The sequence below is a fragment of the Corvus kubaryi genome, unplaced genomic scaffold (assembly GCF_017639235.1).
Source record: "Corvus kubaryi isolate FWS band 111438036 unplaced genomic scaffold, C.kubaryi_AGA036_p1.0 37392, whole genome shotgun sequence".
NCBI classification, from domain to species: domain Eukaryota; kingdom Metazoa; phylum Chordata; class Aves; order Passeriformes; family Corvidae; genus Corvus; species Corvus kubaryi.
Window position 1 is genome coordinate 6,677,787 of NW_024581131.1, and position 18,771 is coordinate 6,696,557.

At 40.3% G+C, this 18,771-nt stretch overlaps 1 protein-coding gene across 5 annotated transcripts in view; it reads right to left on the bottom strand.

Moving 5' to 3' along the window:
- Positions 1-18,771, bottom strand: part of TSPAN4 (tetraspanin 4) — a 431,876-nt gene that overhangs the window by 35,163 nt on the left and 377,942 nt on the right. The window lies entirely within an intron of this gene.

Here is an 18,771-nt window from a genome sequence, read left to right on the forward strand (position 1 = left end):
AACTTTCACTTTTCTTGGGCTTGACTGCTAGAAAATGCAATAGTCAAAAAATTGTTCGAATCTCTTTATCTATGACAGGTTTTCCAAAACAGAAAAGGAAGCTACAGAATCAGGTGATCTTCCCCATTACTAAACTTCCTGACATAGTGTTGCTGAAATTTTTGCCATCACATCTGTGAAGACAAATGGAGAAAAAAAAAAAACAACAAACCGAAAAACCAAAGTAACTCCCACGAACAACGAAACTACAACAAGAAAAACACAACAACAAAAAAACCAATTTGGTTTTGGAGCCAAATGGCTCCAATTACCTTTCTAATCAACACAGAAAACATGTTGACTATATAATTTCAGAAGACCCCATTCGATCTAGCATTGCTTTGGGACATAAAAACCTGACATACTCTTCTGAGTGCTGCTCAGGTCAGTGGTCAGAGTCCCTATCTCTGAATTTTGGAAAATTTGGAAGTCATCAAGAGAACTAACAATGGTGAAACCCATCATTATCACTGGAAGTGCTGCAGTATATTAATGGTGAAAAGAAAAAAACCACAACTCTGAAACTACATTGTGTCAAAAGATCAAGGTGGCAGCAACTGTGACAGGATGAAAAACTCAGAAATCAGCGAGACAGAATGTGGGATGTAAATCTCACAGGAGTCACAGTGTCCCTGGAGGATGAAAGGCTTTGGGAAACTGGCTATGTGACACCAGAGGCAAACATGCAAGTGCAGAAAAGCTCCACTGAAGGAGAAGTGTGCCAGTGCTCACTGCTGCCAGCACAGCCAAGGCTCATCAGCACCACTGAGAGATTTGCACAACTAAAACATGGAGGGCTCCAACAGCCCTACACAAAGTCCTGGGACAGGGACTGGATTCCAGTTGTTCTGAAGATGCAAAGCCACATGTCCATGCACAGATTTCACTGAGCATTAATGATTTCTTTGCTAACCTCACACTGGTGGTACAATTGGCCTTACAGCCAAATGCACACAGGATTCTGGGAAAGAAACATTCAGTCAAGAATCACGAGTGCTTTAACCTGGAGGCTGAGCGATGAAGAACCACATCCATCTTGCCAAAGGGAATGTCTCATCACGTAGACAAACAATTTGTTGATAGATAAATGTGCCACAGACAATCTAATCTTGGAAACAGAGCTGAAACCATGCAAATCAGACGTAACAGATATTCAGCTTTTGCACAAAGAAGCTTTGCTGATGAAAAATGACACCCAGCACACATGGAGTAAATGAGAGGACTGAAACAAGCTTCAATTACTAACCCCATTGTGCTCACCCTTCTTTCTACAACATAAACAGGACAACAGAAATGCTCAGATTAATCAGCCAGGGCTGAATTTCCTCCCACCAACACAGCTTATGCAGACACATTGGGAAGAAAAAGAAAATCATTTAACAAATTAGAACAAAATAGTGCAAAACTGAGAAAGCTGTGTGTTCACTGGAGTACTGTTTCACCACAAATATGTGAGGGTGCAAAAACACCCACGATTTCTGAAACACTCAATATAATTGTTAATAATGGAAAAGATGAACCCAAAGTTTGATGAAAAAAGGGTTCATTTGCAGGGTCAATTCAAACAAAATGAACAGAGAGGAGAAGAAATCTATAGGCAAGATTATCAAAGCATTAGAAGCACTCTCTGCTCACCCATCCCCTTTATTGGGAAGGGCTTTAACTACTCTTATCTCCTCAGATTTGAGGGAGAAGAAAGGATGGAATCAATAGGATAACTGTGGCTCTTCCAGCTATTTTAGATAGATTTATAACCATTTGCAAATTGCATTAAACATCCAGAATTTAGGACAGGAAACTTTTAATTTTCTTTCACAAATCTAATTAACTAAATGAATATGCTCCAAGCAATAGCAAATCCCCCACATGCATGTTTGAGAAAAGTGATTCCCATGAAACTGCAAGCAGCACCAGGCATCCTTTCCTACACAGGCAAAGTGGGGGCCAAAAGGGACAGTTTAAGTCTGCAAAGGAAACTTGGGGTTATAAAAATATAACCTCATTTAAAAATACAATAGCTGAGAGCTTCAGGGTATCATTTTTGTCCACAGCAGACAAGCAGTCTGAGCAGTTTGGTAATGAGGACACAAGATTGGGAAGTGGGATTGAGGATCATCATTCACAAACCAATTGAAAAAAAAAAACCCCAAACAGACAAGAAGCAGACTGGCACTCAGAAAAACTAGTTGCAGCAGAGATTAATATTTTTCTGCAGGAGCATGTCACTCACCCCACTACACACCAGTAAGAGAAAGCTCTGGCAGCAAGAGACAAATTGCTATTTGCTATTACTCTCATAATAATGCCTACAGAGCCACCTCTGTTTTGCCCTGATACATAATTTATAGAGGGGAGAAAAATGCGACCCTTGAAATTACTTTGGCCCTGTAGTTTTTAACAGTCAGAGATGATTTCTTTGAGATCTAATTCGTGATTTGCAGGCTTCATTAAGTTTTCGCAAGTAATTTCAAACTTAAATCACCATTGGCAAATCCATCATTTATTGATAGAAACATTAGGACTCTAATGCAGTGTGACTTGTGATGAAACAAGATAGGAAGGAATTAGGGTAGAAAAAAGTGATCCTTTTTGCCACAAAAGGCCGTTTCGTCAGAAAAAAAAAAAAACAGAGAGGGAAAAAATTAGTTTTTCTCTCTCCTGTCACTTTGAACAATCCATGAAGAGTTTTTTAAAGTTGTTAAAATCCTCTTCTAAAACTTGGGTAAGGCAATACAGCTAAGGTCAAGGAGAAGCGTAAGGAGTAAGCTTTCTGTTTTCTCCTTGTTTACAGAGATATTGTAAGGATGGGGTGCAGCAGAATTCCATCCTATGAAAGACAAGGGAATAAACAAAAGCAGACTAAAGCAAGTAAAACACAACAGAGAAGCCCAGATATTTAATCCCTCACCAAACTGAATCCCATGATTCTGGCTGAGGACATGCTGAAACAGTAGAAAGATGGTGACTCTATTTTGATTGATATTTAAGGATTTAGTGTGTAGTTATTCCAAACTTTACCAAGTAGAAATTTCCAAGCAAACAGCATCCAAGTACACTTTTCAGGGGCCTGTATCTATCTGATCTTACCACAGAGACTCTCCTTCATGCTCTGCAGCCATCTCCCTTTAGTGCAGCTTTCCATACAGACAGGGATTTATTTCTTTTTATATTCCAGATAGCACTTTTGTTTACTGCACTTTATTTGCCATCCTATTGTTCCCCTTGTGCAGCAATAACTGTTTCTGGCCACCCATCTTGAACAGGTGTGATAAATAAAGCATTTCACACACAAGTGACATCAGTGCAGATCCCAAGGAAAACACAACTCCAAATGAGGTGTTGTCATGGACAGGTGGGTGATGCACAAGCAGAAGTCCCTGCATCTTCTTACCTGTGGCAGAGTGAGGCCACAAGAGTTAATACTTCCTGCCCATAGAAAGAATAAGAAAAAGGGATGAAACAGAACCAGAACTCCCCACAGTGCAACACTATGCAACAGCATGAAAAATTAGGAATATTTGGTACAATTTAAAAAGAGAGGATAACAGGGTTACTCTGTCTGGGAGATGCTATCTGACTTCAGTGATGTTATTTCACTCAGAGATCATGAAATGACTGGCTGGTTGCTAAACAAGTTTTACCTGTTTCAGAATAACTACCCTCATCACTTTGAGCTGCATGGGTATTTCTGTGACTTTCTCATTTATTTTTCATATATAAATAATGAATAAGAATTTATGAGAATAAGAATATTAAATAAGCTGACTGTAATGCATTTTAAATAAACCTGCTACTTCTTTTTTTAGATCTAAATTAAATGCATAGTAAGCACCTCTCAAATGCTTGTGGCTAAATTTACCACTGGGAACTTAATGGGTGTGCTGATGAAACATTTACGTGCACCTGTTTTGGCCATAAAGTGAAAAAATGTGCACATCCAATACATTCAGCTTAACATCCAGCCTCTCCTCTGCCATGATGCTTGCTTAATATGTCCAAATGAAAGACTAAATGGGGAAAACTGGAAAGCTTCAAAGTCTGGACTTCTTTTAAAAAAAACCCAACATTTTCAGACACTGTTTAGGCCACCACCTATGAGCTGAGATTTATAAAGTTCTGCCATTCACATTTCAATTCTGTTTCAATAAATGCCATTATAAAGTTTTCAGACTAGTAATAAAAAAGCTATTAATGTGTTTCCTCCACACTAATCAATTCAATATGGGGATCGTGATGTTAACACTACTTTACATTACCACCTTCATAATTTCTCATTCTTCCAATATATAAAATAAACAAAAGGTTTTTGGATTCCTTATAGATTCATTTTTATCTCAAAGTGAAAGCTGTGTGAGATTTGTGGCTTCAGACTCATAGCTGGTGATAAGCTTCTCCTTCCTTCCTCTTCTCAAACTAAATATATAAAGAGACTTTAACAAAATTAATTGCAGCATTCACTGTTCATGAATTTCTATGCTTGTGTAATTCATTTCCTTGCGGATAGCGAAGCAAAAGGGGATTCTCTTGCTGCCAAGGTTACAGGATTCATGAGTCAGGCCTGCTCAGGACTAATGGGGAATAAGTAAAGAATCCCCCTCATCACTCCTTTCACTGGGGGCAAGCTTTTAATCGCTTTAAATTAGTCAGGGCCATGGGACTGCGTTCCTTAGGATACAGGGACAGACAGAACAAATGCTGCCAGGAAAATCATGACCAGCCATTTCTGCCACAATATGTGTAATGTTTAGTAATAAACATGACTCCCAGCTTGAGGACCAATCATATTCATATTCATCTCTAGCAAAGTATAAAGCCCTTCAATCCCTTCATCAGCAACTCCAGTCTTTGGCTCAGGCATGATGCGGGAAAGGCAAAGCAGCCTGTGCTCCCTGAGAAAAAGGCAGCAGCATAAAACCTTCCCTTTCCCCCACCTAATCCCACTGCCCAGAGCTGCTGACTAGAGAGGTCAGAAAAGGGGACTCATCCCTGATTAGGACCATTAATGAAGCCCATGTAGGTGAGGTGAAGCCACAGAGCACTGCGGGGTCAATCTGGTGCAGATCAACAAACTCACCTTCAGGTGCTGCATACACTTATTAGAAATAGCTGTATTTGCAGGAAAAGACCTACAGAGCCACCCTTCCTAAATCCTAAAGCCCTTCCTGTACATTCTGAGACAATCCAGGTCTGAGGCATACTGGTACATCCAGAAAGCAATGAGCATTTCCTGAGTTTTCCTGGATTTTTAAGTTAGAGAGTGGAAGGACAATTTAATTTCCTACTTCATAAAATGCAATCCATCTTTCATTCCCCACTCACTGTTATAAAAATCTGCAGAGATAAAAGACTTGTTTAATTTATTTTTCCATTTCATCTTGAAATGGATGACCAGTTAAGCTGCCAGTTCCTGATAAAACAAAGGACGTGATCCAAACCTACGAGTTTACTAATATGAACACATTTTTACCCTCCATGTACAACCCTGTCCCAAAGGGAATATGAGAGGCTCAGCACTGTGGTCAGAGGACACAAAAAAGAGAATGTTAAGATTCATTCTTACTTGGGGAATTCTTCCCTTGTGAAGTGAGTTGCTGCAGTGGGCAGTGCCCTGAACCACGACCCACCACTGTACTGCTGTTCAGGGTCACTCCACCTCAGAGATGGCTTGCAGACATGAAAGGGATTCAGGGCACTCCACATCCCAGCATTTTCATGAACTCTCAAAATTCAAGCGCCCCTGAATTATCTCGAAACGGGTCAACAAGGGAGAGACACCCAAATCACTCTTAGCTTAAAACCACATTTTTATTATGTAGGATGTACTTAAGCATCTGCCAAATATAATTTTCCTTTAGCATTAATTTTTCTCTTTACCACACTCCACCACCATCACTTAAAAGAGCACCTAAAAATTGCTTAAAAACAACCTCTGTAATAAGTGTCAAATGCTTGCCTACTTGACTCCACTTAAATCTGCTCGATTAGAACAGAAGTTATCAGCATGCAACCTAAAATTCCCATTGGGAAATTGTTTCAAGGACTGAAGGTGAAGCGATAGGCAAGTCAGAATTGACATGGGGACCTCTCAAAGTCCTCTTCTCTTGGAAGGTCAGAGCAACCAGGGCACTGCAAGCTTTCGGAGATCAGAAACTTGATCCTCTTAATTCACACAATTTAAATTGTGGATTCATGGTGCTAAGCTGAGCAAGGCAAACAGTCTTTGAGGAGAAAGAGAATAATTCTGTGACTGAAGAAACATGCTTCAAGTAGTGCATCTCATCAGCTGTGTTTCTCAGTGCCTAAATATGCCACTTTTCAAAAGAAAATCTATATAGAACAGGACTACTCAATACTCTTCTGATAAATTAATCTCCCCTAGAAAATTTCATATGGAAAAATATTGAGAAAGAGTAATACGGGAACCCTTGAATTTAATATGCTACAAAAAAAAAAAAAGGGGGGGGGGGAGATTAATGAGATGTATCAACTCTAAACATAAAAGCTGTGGGATAGATGAGGACTTACCAAGTGACCCTTACAAGCTACACCACAGCATGGCATCCTGCTGGGGCCAGAAAAAATTCCACACACAGTCTGTGAAACAGTGGTTTAAAATATGTTGCTCATCTGCACTGAAACTGCTTCACAGCACATGTGAAAAAGGTTCATTTGTCCACTTCTAAACCTGGCTTTTGGCATCTACCTGATACACAGGACATAGCAGGGAGCACACACAGGCAAATCCATACCAGGACATGCCACATGTCACTTGGAAGTGTCACTCCAGCCTCACAGGGAAGACTAAAGCCGTCCCAGGCACACAGCAAACGGATCTACTCCAAATGGCCAGCTACACCAGCAGAACATTGCTCAAAACATGCCTGGAATGGGTGGAGGAAGGCCTTTGGATCAGAAAAGTATCTCATATCTATTTCTACATCAAGAAGAGAGTATAGTTTTGCATCTCAGAGCCTGATCCAATCTCCTCAAAGAGCTACGCAGTAACGTTGGCAGTTCTGAGGTATCTATGGAGTGTGCAAAGAGCTGCCCTGGATCAGAAGCAAGGAGCCTGAGGAACCCAGAATCTGACTCCTATGGAATCTGCATGGTTCCACTAACTATGGGAAAGCAAAAAGCCACATTCTCCATTTTACCATACATAGCACTAGCTGATACTTAGGGGATGAATACAAAAATAGAACCATAACCAGTCACAAAATCTAATAAACAAGCATTAAATCCTCAAAAAGTCCATCTTGAGGTGGAATGAAGCATCTCCCTGCTGCCTCCTTAGCAGTTTGATATCAAGCACATTCCAGGAATTCAAAGTATTTTTAAAAAGTAATTCCAAGTAAATGACAGTCAAAGCTTAATTGGAAAAGCAGTCATTTCAGTAAGTATCACTGAGAAAAAGCTTAAAGTTGCATGTTCAATTTTAACTCAAATATTCTCCTTTTGTTTAATCACTTCAAACCTATGGTATGCACCAGTGGGAGCATTTTGTTATTTGAAAGCTTTTGCCATTATATGCCTTCCACAAATTACTATAAAGCCAAAACAAATGAAGTCAATGGTTGGTAGATATGCAGATTTCAGATACACTCAATTTCCTTAATTTTTATGAAAAGTGGTGACTAGTTGCGGCAGATGCCCAAAATTAATACCCAGAATGAAACAAAAAGGCTGAAATGGGAATGTTAACAGATAAATATTTCATTTGCTCCAGAATATGTAGTGCCCTGGCAGGCAGTACTTAGGAGGCTGTTTTGCCAGCACAGTGATTGAAAGCTCTGAACAAGAAATGCCAATACCATGCAAGACAAGAGAGGACTCTGTCCCACAAGAGGATGGAGAGAAGTTCTTGAACACTGGAAGAAAGCAAATACCACTCCTGTCTTCAACATGGGCAATCAGGAAGATCCAGAACCTATGGGCTTGTCATTCTCATCTCAGTCCCTGGGAAGGAGATAGAGCAACTGATCCTGGAAACCTTTTCCACACTCATGAAGGACAGGAAGATGACTGGGAGCAGTTGGAATGGGTTTACAAGGGGTAAATCCTGCTTAACTAAGGTGACAGTTTTCCAAAATATGGCAACCAGCTCAGTGGATGTTGCTTACCTTGCTTTTATACAGCTTTTGACACCTGTAGCTCTGCAGAGAAAGGCCTTGGGGAAATTGTGGACATTAAGTTGACTGTGAGCCAGAAATGCACTCCTGTAGCAAACAAGGCCACTGTGAGAGTGGTCCGACACTGCAACAGGTTTCCCAGAGAGACTGTGGAGCCTCCATCTGTGGAGGTAGTCAAAACCCAACTGGACACAGCCCTGGGCACCCTGCTCTCACTGTTCCTGCTTGAAGAGGGGCTTGGACTACCAGAGCTCAAGAAGTCCCTTCTAAACGAACAATTCTGCAATTCCATACCCTAGCATGGGTGCTGCATAGTTAGTCATTGAGAACATGGATGCAAAAGCCAAGTTGCCATAGTAGAGATTAGGAAATTAACATCCAGAGGAATCTATATCTCATTAATTACATTTCTTTTGGAAATGTGTCATCTTTCTGCAGCCAAAATTCAACCAATTTCTTAGCAGGCAACAGCATCCCACACATACTCTGCATCACAAGATTAAGACATTATTCTTGAGAACAAAGTGCCCCAATCATTGCAGCTGCCAGGCAGTGGCATCTCCTACAGCACTGGAATACATCATTGCACACACTCAAGTGAGCATTATTTGGATCACTAAGTTAAGAAGTGGGAAAGAGACTTAGAAATACTAAAATTAAGGATAATAGCTTCATGAAAGACAACAGGCAGCTCCCACTGACTTCACTTAGGCCAGGATTTTACCATACAGAAAGGGGTGACTTGTGCATCCATTCTGTGCTGACACCTGATACTGCACTGTGCAGATAAACTCCTAGAAGGCTTGAAATGGATATGGCAAAACTGTGATATCCAGCAGCAGTTCCAGCGTCCTAGTCTTACTCATCTAATCACCTCTCACTGCAGCTCTCACATGCAAACTGACACCTCCATGAATAGAGCTGAAAGAGAGAAAACTTAAGGCAGGCAGTGGGAGAAGCAATCCTCAGTGTTCAGTGCTCTCAGTGGTAACAACAGTCATTATGAAAGAGCTGTCCCTGCCATCTGTACATAAATCGGTGTCAAAGCCAGCAGCAGCCAGGCTTCCATCGGAACACCCAGCCCTGGGAAACCACATCTGGCTGCTGAATGGTCACCTGCAGTGGTGCCAGCAGCAAGGGCATGCTGCTGACATTTACTTAAATATCAGTCCCACTTCAACACACTTCAAGGTATGCAGCACATCCTCCCCATTTTCTTCACAGTCCTCAAAAGAAAAGAATTATTTTTTTCCTCTCAAGCTGACTGACCTTGAAAAAAACATTTCTTCTCTTTGTTTGCACAGATCCAGCTGTTTTTGTGCCACCTACAATGCATTCCCTATTCATGGAGAGAAAGGTAGACCTGAAATAAATCTACAGGACATTTCCTTGTGAGTCCTTGTCGCATAGAGAGAAATGTTGATTCTCTTCACAGCTCTTAAATATCCCTTCAAACATTTTGATTAATTCAAATCTTGTTGCAACTCCTTTGGTCCTGAATTGTTAAAAGAAAAACGAGATGTCTTGTGCGAAAAATCTGACAAACATCTCGTTCTTAATCAAAATCTCACATGCTTTGTGGCTTTCTACTTTCATTATATCTCTAGATAAAGACTTCTAGTAGTTCCTCAAATATCTTCAATGATCTTTTGTATCTTTTCCATTTTGCTTCATTTACATAATTTACCAATTTAACATGCAATTCAGTTTGCACTTCAATATGCCCTTCAAGGTGACCTCTGAAAAGGTTCCCTAAATGCTGAGGTTAGGACTTTGTCAACAGAGGCAACATCAGCACTGCTGAAGGAGATGACATGTCTTGTTCTGCTTTCCTGTGGTTCAGAGGCAAGGTGCAGATGGCAAAAACGTCTGGGAGAACAACATCATCCTTGGATTATGGCAGTAAAGCACAAAACAGAGAAAGCAAGAAAATAAAAACATATACTGATGTATAATAATTCAATACTCTACGACAGAAATCAACTCATTAAGAAATTGTATCAAAGACAATTAGTAGCAGGAGCAGGGGGGTGAATGGGTTTCGACAAGAACAACCTCTGAAAATTCTCTGTTCTCAGGGATGCCTTCCCTGCGATTTAAAGGCATAGAAGAGGGTACACAAAATTACTGCAGTACAACAAAGTGAATTAAGATTGTGCCATAGTTAAAACAATTTTTGCACAAGCCTCACTCACTGGTAATGCCAGGACACTAAAGCAGAATTGTTTTATATTACCATCATCCAAATTATCAGAGGCACTGTACATGTCAAGTAAGAAATGTGTGCACTCAGAAAATGTAAAATAAAGCTCTCACTCTGCTCCCTGTCAAGACATATCCCTTTACACAAAATCTACTCTATCTTCCAGCTCAGTCACTTCCTACTGTCAAGTCAATCACATTTTGTTGCACATAGATTCAGGGAGCCCAAGATCCCAAATGATTAAGGATTGTTAATTCATATTAAGAATTATTCCAGCAAGCAGGCATCAATGACCACTGGTTGCTAAACACCATTGATTACGCTGGTTTTTTAAGTCTGGGGAATATATTTCCAAAGGTACAATGGCTGGTGTCTAGCAAGTTGCTGAACCTCCTTCCTGTGTCTCAACTTCACAGCAAGAATTCAACCCACAAATTTATCAACGGAAAAGATTACACCATCTTGCAGTGCAGCAATATTTCCAATGAGAAGCCTTGGACAGATCAGGGAGTTTGGGTAATACTGTCCCTGAGCATGATTTGTGGCCTTGAAGGGTCACTCAACACACTCCACCCTTAAGAGAACCAAGAACTGGTAATGGTTTGGAGCTGCAGATCAACAGATCCTTGTCTCAACCAGTTCACTGCAGACCATTGCTGAGTTAAATCAAAGGAAGGAGTTTAAAAAACCTCAGCTGCAAATTATGCCTAATAAAGTGATCAACCTAGCTCATCATTCTTCAACTGCAGCTGACAAATCCAAGACAAGGACTATATGCTACTGGCCTGCTTACAGTCTGATAACACAAAATATCATCTTCCCCTCTCTTTTTCTAATACGTAAAAAATGTTAAGCATTTAGTTTACTGTCATTTTCTAGTGTTGCCTGAAATATATTGTGACACATCAAAAATGTTCATAGAATGAATAAAAAATGTGCTGTCTGCTTCAATATACTACCTCAGTCATCCCTCAGCATTTGATGTTGCCTGTATTTAAATGCCTAAAGCTGCCTTAATTATTTATTTTATCACTTTTCTAAACCATTCTTTTCTCCTTCTGCTATTCTTCTCTTTGTCAAATAAAATTGTAGAAAACGAGTGCCAGCAGTTAGGAGATGCAAGCTGGGGGTCAGTCACCAGCTAAAGCTGATGTTGATGAGGCGTGTGTAAGCCAGGGCCTCTCACTTTACTTCTGTCAGTACTCAACACTGGCATGCACTCAGTTCCAGATCCACCCAGATGCTGAAATGGCTTCTTATGTGACCACAGCTAAGTCAAAACTGAGTAAAAACTGGTCTTGTGGAACAGGAAGGTCCCACTCCATTCACTCAGACACGAGGGCAGTACGTATTTCCTGAGACACACTGCACCCTCAGGATTTAGCATTTCACATCACTTCTCCCAGTCAGCAACAGCAGAGCTGAACTACTCACCTCCTATAATACCCTTTAAGGGGATGAATGGAAAGCACACAGACATGCAAAGTATTTAATAACCACCACTACTGTACTCCAGAGTCTTCCTTGGGAGAGGCTGGTTGAAGACCTGCGCCACTTACATTTTTTCTACTATGAAACCTGAAACTTGAGGTATGGGAAACAGATAATCGTAAAAGTGCTCCACAACAAAGACATAATTTGACATGCTCCTGAGATCATGAGCTAACCTGTAATTAGATCGCAAACTAGCAAGAAGGAGGCCAAATTACATATCTTTCTGCTGCAGACTAACTGATACATTACCAAGTATTTATCAGGAAACTCTTAGACAAATTTAGTGATGTAAGGAAATAAAAGATAGATCTGGCTGGCTTTAAGCCAGGCACAAATGGCAGCAACAGCTGTGTTCAATTCACCCATACAGATCTGGGAACTAATATCCCAGTTAGCTAGGCTGGGGGTTAGAACTGGATTTCTCCTGAGAAAAAAGAACTATTCCAAACTGTGCAGCAGGACACTACGGAAAATACTGAACTTGCTGCAATACGAGCAAAAATCCATACTGCCGAGGTTGAGACACCGACCTGCATCTTCATTTCTGAACTCAGCCAACATAGGAAGACAGGAGGCACAAAGAGCTGGCAGGCTGCTGCATTATCTGATCTTTACAAAGAGTACTTGTGTTAGGCATGGAGCTTAATTTAGGAGAGTTTGATTTTCCTTTCCCTGCACCCATTCCCCTGCTAACGTTTTATTCAAGGAATCAATTAGGCCTTGATCAACCATTGATCAAGAGTTCCCAATGGGAAGCCCTAATGCATTTTATCTGCAGCTATTGTTCCTAAATACACCTATTTCTGAGTATGCACTTAATTCTTTTCATCAATACTGTGCTATCCTTCAACAAGCCTGTTAATAACATTTTGGAAGTGCACTTTCAGTGAAATCCTACTTAGACAAATGAATTAGTGAAACTACTGGGATTTCCTTTGTGTGTTTGGTTTTTCCAATTGCACAGGCAAATAGATTCCATGTCCCTGACCTCCTCCTGCCTATAAAAGGTTAAAGTGATGTGCTGGAGTTCAAGACACAAAACAGAAAGATGTTCAGAGCAAATGGAAAAAGCTAACCAATAATGCTTTTAAGGAAACATTCATTATTTTTCACTGAATTCCTTATGGAATGAAAGATGCGATGCCTCTTTACACACTCCACAAATTTTCACTGTCATTAGCATTTTCCTAGCAATATTTCTTTTAGAGACCCATAAGCTGCAGATCAACTTTACCAAGACTTGAGCATACGATGAAATCAGTCACATGGGTTCAAGCGTGCACTTAGGTTCTGTGCTGAACAGGGAGAGATTTAAACCTATGCCTGACTGCCGAGCTAAATCAGCTATAATTAAATTCTTTTGATGAAATTTCTGCAACTCCCTATTGTGGGACACCAGTACTGAAATGCTAATAAACTAGTTAAAATTAAGCTTATTACCAAGTAAAATAAACCACAGAGACACTTCTGTCTTTTCTTATTTTATATCACCATTTATATAACATTATTTTGCATTAGAGAAATAAAATACTTGACCAGCGCTAACACATCAGACTCTCAGAGCAGTAATTGCAGTGCATCACCATCCAGGAGGCAATCTGTAGATTCCTCCACATCTGCCTGCAGTGCTACTCCTGTTGATCCTGAGAAACAGGTTTTAGCTGCGTCAGCACCTAATGCAAAACCCAGATTCCAGAACACTGCCAGAGAGCTGGTACATGCCAGGAACTGCTTGATTGGTGGACTCGATAATCTTAAAGGTCTTTTAGAGACAAACCAAACAGAACCTTAACTGGAAAATAAAGCATTAATACACAGGCTGCTCAGGAACTGCTACATACATATGCCAGGACTTGCACATCCCCACAGAAATACCAGAGGGAGTTCAAATTGGCCTTGTCCTCTAGAAAGCCTTCTCTGCATGCTGACAAGTATGCACACTACCCACACAGATTCGGTCCTGAAATGATCCCAGCCTTGCACAGCAGCAGGAACAGCCTTGTTCACAGTGGCAAAGGAGGATACAGGCACCCAATAATTCTACCACCACTCGAGAGTTCCAACAGTAAGAAGGGGGTGGTGTAGGCAAAGTCAAATGCTGATGGAGAAACATTGCTAGAAAAGGGCCATCTGACTGAACAGTGGTGCGGCGACCACTCTGTCAGTTTTGCAGGATTTTCCACAGCCTGTTGTTTTCCAGTAAATTAAGACCACCTCTGAACTGCATACAGTTTGGGTGATCTTGTCTCTTCACTTTAGGCTCCGTTCCTCCACTTTCAGCAATGTTAACATGTCCTGTGTGTGTGTTTTGGACAGCCCTGTGGGCTGTGCTGACTGGGAACATGAGGCACTTCATTACCCAAGGAGACATTACTGCTGCACTGTCAAAGGCAAACATGGAAAACTTTTAAGCTCTCTTGACAGAAGCTCAGTGAGAACAAGTTTCTGCAGCAGACTTGAACTAAACTTTTTATATGAATAATTCCATCGGTTTTCTGAGAATCCCTCCCTCACACCAGCGAGCAGCTCAGCAGGATCAGATAATTTCTGTGACCAACTGTACATGAGTGCAGCGGGTGGAAAAGATTCTGTTTTTCCATTTTCTAAAGTCAAATGTGTAAGAGGTTGTGAGGACTGAGCTGTACTTGAAATCATACCCACTAAGTTCCAACCTGCTATCCTTGTATGGGAGGAGGCAAAATATCAATCAGGAATTAAAACAATTTTTAATTTCTTTTCAAAAACAAAAGCAAGAAATGCATCTATCTACAGACCACATTTTTTTACAAGACAGCAGCAAAAGCTATAGAGGAGCAGCATATAAAACAAGATCATTTTCACACATTTCATGAAAAACAGAAGTAGCCATTATTTTTCAATCCTCTGTGGGCTATTCTGTGGGCCATTTTCAACACAGCTAAGCAGGCATGGAATTTAGGCTGTAATTTTCACAGGGACCCAAGCGAGTTAATGGCCTAATCTTTATTGAAAATTCTCATCTTAACTTCAAGTTGCCAATAGCAGTAACTGCTCCCATAATCAAATATCATAGTCAGTGATTCTTCAGTGCTTTTGTTCCTTCCTGGCTTATGTTACTCAGTTTGACATTTAAAAAGAAAAAACCCAAACCAAAACAAAAAAACAACAACCAAAAAACCCCCCAACAAAACACCCCACTCCAAAAAAAAAACCCCAAAAAAACCAACCACACATGACGGTGCTTTAGTTATGTTCTTCCATTTGTGGGCATTACATAGGTCTGCCTGTAAATCATATAAAATGCAGACATCTACTGAAAAACTCACCTATTACAGCTGCAAAAAAGTAAATATGGACTTTTCTTTTTCTATGCCGCCAGAAGAATCATCAAATGAAAAATAAATACAGATGCTAAAACCAGGAGGATTATACAAGTTAGAACTGGTACAAGACTGTGCATTTTATTAGCATAATTTACATTCTAGCAGGATCCAATCTGGTGTTGAGAAATATGAGTATCCAATCTCTGACAGGATAGGGCTCTGCTGCTTTCTCCTTATCACAATAAAATTAAGGTTAACCCTCTCAGTACTCCGTGGATGTGTTATAAATACAGAGAGTCTCATATAGAGATGTCAGTCTTACAGAAATATCAAATGCTGCTCTGTATTGATGGAACCAAAATAAAACATACTAAAGAGAAAATTCCTCTTATAGATAGGCAGCCATGCACACAACCATCCACATGACTCCAGAAATGTCCCTGGAGTTTGGACCGCTACAAATGGGGGCATAAATGTAGCCTGAAAAAGTACTGCACCCAGGACGATAACAACCTGCCTCAGTTTTCATAATCACACAAACTCCATTCAATGCCCACATCTCCTGGGCTGGTACTTCTGACATCAAAAAATTAAAAGCCACGTTTTAGGAACTTTTATATGAACGTGTGCAAATGTCAGCAGGAGTTTCCAAGTCCCTCAGGTGCTCACGTTGAGCTGAAGACAGCCTATGAACCAGTCCCTCTGCTGCTTTGGCAACAGCCAGGACAAAATAAAAGGGCTATCGGTTTTTCCATACAACCATCCTACAGGAACGCATTCCACCACAGCCCACATTCACATTTGCAGAAGTCAAGTTTTGTACTTTGCAACACAACTAGTCAGGACAGTTGGAGGAATAGAGAACAAGGTGTGAGCACAGGCCCTGCCAAGGAGTTCTACAGTGCAGTTCCAAGAAACAAGGCACTACTACTTTTCCTCCCTACACTCTGGATTTCTGAGCTTTCTCCAAGTCCCTCTCTCTTCACAGTATCACACTGCATAGCCAGCTCAGAGAAAGAGTTTTGAACTTCAGGGCAGCATTTATCTCATGAGATCAAGATAAACCTTTATCCATCAAGAAAAGAAAAGATGACATCCTAGGGCATGAGATCAGGTTGGCTGCTTAAAAGCTCAGAGAAGCTGCTACCAAATCACTAGAATGAGAGGCAGAGGCATTTTTTGGGCTTCTCCCAAGCTGATGAACGAGAATAGGTCAGTTGAGGCTGTTGTGACTCCCCATTTATGTCCACAGCTGCACACCCCTCCACAGTAAGGGAATAAAAGCCCTATGCCAAAAGCCTGTCTGTGAACGGTTGTAAAGAACTGTTGCCATGATGCTTTTTAGTAACTAACACAGTACTAAAGCAACAGTCCCAGCAATGGATCCAGAGAGACTGCTTCACCACCTGGGAGGGAGCCCACACAGCGTGCCCACAAACACATGGATACACACCTACCCTGTGGCTGGTACGGCTCAAAGTGACAATCTGCAGAGTCCTCTTCTGCTTTCGCACACAAAACTAACCTTCCTTTCTTCTGATGGACAAGTGTCAGTGTAGAATGTTCCTTCACTGATTTTCCAAGGATCTACATTAACTGAATTACTGTGGTGGACTTGTTTGGGTTTGCTACTTTCCCATACATGTGGCAATATTGTTTATCACATCAGGAAAGCCAGCACACAAACTCTAAACATGCTGTATGAAAATATTAGTTTTAGGCTGCTGCTGCTGTTTTATTTATTCTACAGTAGGCAGGACTGCAAGTGTAACACAAACTATTGATTTCCTCAGTATAAGATTTAAACTCATACAGGAACATTAAGAGCCTCAAATTTGATCATCTGCAATACAGAGACTACAGCAATTTGTTAACTCAGTAAAACTGCACTTGAACTGGAGCCCATATTTTAGACTCTGTTTTGATCTTACAGACAACTGCACGGTACTACCTCCTGCAGTATGTGAGTCAGAGGAAAGTTAATTTCCTGATCTCTTTATTAAGAATCAATAAAAACCACTGCAAACCAACAGGTTTTGAAGGAGGAAGGGAATCCTTCCTGGTACTTTTTCACTGTTGTTATCTCTGAAGAGTGAGGACAAACATGCTCTGTGACACACCTGTCAACCTAACAGCACTGACAACTCTATGAATAAAAATACTTAATTGGTTTTTTTCTTTCCTCCATACCCACACATTTACTGATCTATCAGCCTCAACACCAGCCAACAACATGAGTTCTACAAGATGATGACTTGGAACATAAGACCCATTTATTTTATAAACCTAATCAGAAACATTTTCATGTATTTCTTCTGTGTTCAGGACAGGTCTTTCCTTTAAGTCTGCCATTATTTTAGAAACAACTGTAATCACTCTTTGTAAGATCTCCTAAGCAGAGAATCTCTTTCCTTTCCCAAACTGAATCTAGGTTGTCTCTATAATCCCTCTTCACAACAGCTCTTTTCCACCCTTCTAGCACTTCTAATCGCTTCTGTAACCAAAACTCAACATTATATTCACAGTGAGGCAAGTCTGTTGTACAATGACATGATAATATTTTCTAACTGATTTTCTTTCTTAATATAACCAAATGTTGTGTTTGGGTTTTGGAGGCCCACTGCATATTAAGTAGATGCCTTTAGTCCTGTATGATGTGTAGATCTTTCTCCCAAGAGCTGACAAGTAATTCAGAATCCAGTAATGCATACAAGTAATTTTAAATTGTCCCTTCTACTGTAATTACCTGGCAAGTTAATTCCACGTTCCAGCTACAGAACACTGTCTGGGAACCTAGCTCTTTAAAGTCCTTCAGAACTGCACCTGACAATCACTCACTTATATGACTAATACATAATCACTCACTTATGTCATTAATATACTACTCATTATATTAATTAATAATTTATTTATTAATGAACACAGTAGTGGTGTTGGTTTGGTTTTTCTTTTTTTTTTGCTATTGCCTTCCCATTCCAGAAGAAAGTGTTTACCACTCATGTACCTGACGAATGTTAATTCATGGTAAAATTTTGCAACCTTCCCTGTAATTTTCAAGTTCCCTTAGTCTTCAGATGTAAGGGACTTTTAATTTTGATTGGAAGCAGGTGGCACACAATTATGCCCTTGCTTTGGAGTTATTAATTTAAGATTTTTTGAAAGAAAAATTATTTTAAGGATAAATATAATTCAGATAGGCAGTATTGCCCTTACAACAGAAGGAACAATAGTCAAACATAAGTAAAATGTGAAAGCACAAACAAAAGCTGTGTTTATTAAACTTTCATGCATTTACTTTGGCTTTCCACTAGGCTCTAAGTACCCATGTGCTGCAAGGAGCAATGTGGAAAGATAATGAATTTTATGCCTCTGCCTGTGCAGAGTACATTTCCTTTTCAACAATATCAATGTGGCTCTTAAACCATAACCACATGTTTTAAAATCCTATTCACTCTGATGGGTATCTCTTCCTACATGCTCCTAGTAAGGCTTGTTGGCTTCTTTGCTTTTTTTTGTGGGGGGTTTTGGTGTTTGTGGGGTTTTTTGTGGAGTTTTTTGTTTCTTTTTTTTGTTGTTGTTAATGACAGATGCACTTGGCAGTATC